The following is a 2747-nucleotide window of genomic DNA, read 5'->3' on the forward strand; positions in this document are numbered from 1 at the left end:
ATTTTTTTTAAAAAGACGCTAATTGAAGAAAACGACACTAATGACATATTTGTTTTTTATTTATTTGTTTTTTTTTTTAAGTAGTGTATCATATTAAAATTTATCCTTATTTAATCAAATTACGCACCCAATGGGATCGATTTGGCATAGCAAAAAGGACAATCATAATATAATGGTAGATCCACGGTGTACTAAGATATGAAGTTTTCTCTTTTTCTTTCATCTTTTTATTTTTATTATCCTCTTTCCTTTTTTTGTTTTGGATAGAAGCCTAAAAAACATAACCTGATATACTTAACGCAACTTCAATCTGTATTTTTAATTTTTTCTTTGGATGAATATATCAAATGTCGTACATCCCATGAAATTCTCTTGACTGGTTAGTGGGTAATGTTTTACATATTATTGTGTACAATCTGTTTGGCGGTATGGAGCGTGAGAGTTGCCATGGAAGGGGAACACTCAAGCTTCACTAATAATAATAATAATTATTATTATTAAGGTTGAAGCCACTTTTTCCCTTCCATTAATTTCGAAAAGACAGCAAATGCTAAAACAGACCAAGTGAAGGAAGAAAAGTTACAAGGAACCTGATGCATATATAGATGAAGGAGAGTGTAGTACTGGTACAAGACGAAGAGGAATTTTCTTTGTCACAGTAAGGCCGTTAGATTCACTCATGTCCAAGTCCTCTCCCTCTACATTAGCACTAGGCAACTTCCAGTCAAACCAATATAAGATGTTTGCAACAACATATTCAACTGAAGCAACACCGAATGTCAACCCCGGACATCCCCTTCTCCCACCTCCAAATGGGATGAATTCAAAGTCTTGGCCTCTGAAATCAATCGGGTTGTCTTCGAACCTCTCCGGGAGGAATTCTTCTGGCCTCTCCCATACTTTAGGGTCCCTTTGCATTGCCCATGTATTAGTATATACTCTTGTTTTTGGCGGAATATCATAACCTCCAATTTTCACACTTGTTAATGTTTCCCGAGGTAGCAAGAGAGGAATTGGTGGATGCAGTCTTAGAGTTTCTTTAAGAATACATTTCAAGTAATCCATTTTATTGATATCATTCTTGTCTAACTTTGACTTCTTGCTCACCACTCTTCTCACCTCTTCTTGTGCTCTCTTCATGATACTTGGATTTTTTATCAGTTCTGCCATTAACCATTCCAAAATTGTTGCACTGGTATCAGATCCTGCCACAAACATGTCCTGAAAATGTGGAAAAAAGAAAACTTTAGAAGTGCGTGTGTCTGTGCTTTTGTGTATGAGAGAGAGAGAGAGAGAGAGAGAGAGAGGAACCATTAGAATTGCTTTGAGGTTGTCTTTGGAAAGCTCAATGTCGAGCATGCCATTCTTTTGAAGTCGGAGGAGAATATCCAAGAAATCAAGCTTATTAGGCTGGTTATCATCACTTTTCTTTCTCTGTCTTGTGTTTTTCAATCACTTGATCAAAAAAAAAATCTAATTCTCTAAAAGTGGCTTTCAGACTTGGAATTAATCCCGTAAGAACATCAATCCATCCCAAAGAAGGGAAAAAATCTCCAAAACAGAATGTTGAAAATAGCTTCATTGCTCTTCTTGTCAGTTGTCTGAACCTGCTCTTACCATTTTCTCCTTCAAACTTCTATCCAAGTGTACATCTAGAGGTTATGTTGTTCGAGGTTGCAATCAACATCTCACTTAGATTAATAGAAGCACCTTTGAGACACGAGTCACGTATGTTGTTGATCAATGCTTCAACTTCTTCTTCCCTTACATACTGGAACGATTGCACACTTTTAAGGCTCAAAAGTTCAAGGACACAGATTTTCTTAGCTTGCCTCCAATACTCACCGTAGGGTGAGAACCCTATATCTTTGCATCCATAGAGTAAGATATTGCCAGCTATGGTTTGGGGCCGGTTTGAGAAAATGATGTCATGAGTTTTCATCATTTCTCTGGCCATATCTGGAGATGACACCACAAGGGTTGGAACATTGCCCAAGTATAAGAACATTAGAGGGCCATACTTGTTAGAAAGGGCTTGAAGAGAACGGTGCGGGAGTGTGCCAAGCTGGTGTAGGTTGCCGATGATTGGTAGCTTTGGTGGGGATGGAGGTAAATTGGGTTTGCCACCTCTCATACACTTGAAAACATAAAGAAAAGAGATGAAGAAAACAAGTGAGAGGAGTTGATTAAAGGCTATTTTGTGTAGCACTTGCCATGATTGTTGCAACCATGGACTTGGTAGAGCCATTTCCTTTCTCAGGTTTTTAGAACAAAGGTGACTAAAATTGCTTTTCTAGTTTCAATACCCAATACGTATGAAATATATAACCCATAAAACTTTTTTTTTTAATCTTTTGAAACATTGCTTTCAATAAAAATCCCAGGTTAATTAAACAGTATTGTTCTAGGGCACTACATTCCAAAGTTTTCTCAATTATTTATTTTCCTCCATTCAGCAAATCCAATGTGAAGTGGGAGACGCAATAATGAACTTAAAGTGGGGTTGGCATGATGTGATATAATTAAGGGTGCATGAGTTTACTTAATACAATGGAGAAAGTTTAGAACAATAGAGCCGGACATGATAACAAGTATAAATATAAAATATTAAAGGTTAAATATTTTATTGGTATTTGAGTTTTAAGCGTTTTTAAATTTCGTACTTGAGTTTTAATTTATATCATAGGTGGTATCTGAATTAGGGGTAAAAACTTATTTAGTACCTCTGTTAGATTTTTCATTTTAAA

At 36.2% G+C, this 2747-nt stretch overlaps 1 pseudogene; it reads right to left on the bottom strand.

Moving 5' to 3' along the window:
• Positions 1-579: 579 nt before the first annotated feature.
• Positions 580-2257, bottom strand: LOC133876060 (cytochrome P450 71A1-like; annotated as a pseudogene).
• Positions 2258-2747: the final 490 nt, after the last annotated feature.

Source organism: Alnus glutinosa, chromosome 8 (assembly GCF_958979055.1).
Source record: "Alnus glutinosa chromosome 8, dhAlnGlut1.1, whole genome shotgun sequence".
NCBI classification, from domain to species: domain Eukaryota; kingdom Viridiplantae; phylum Streptophyta; class Magnoliopsida; order Fagales; family Betulaceae; genus Alnus; species Alnus glutinosa.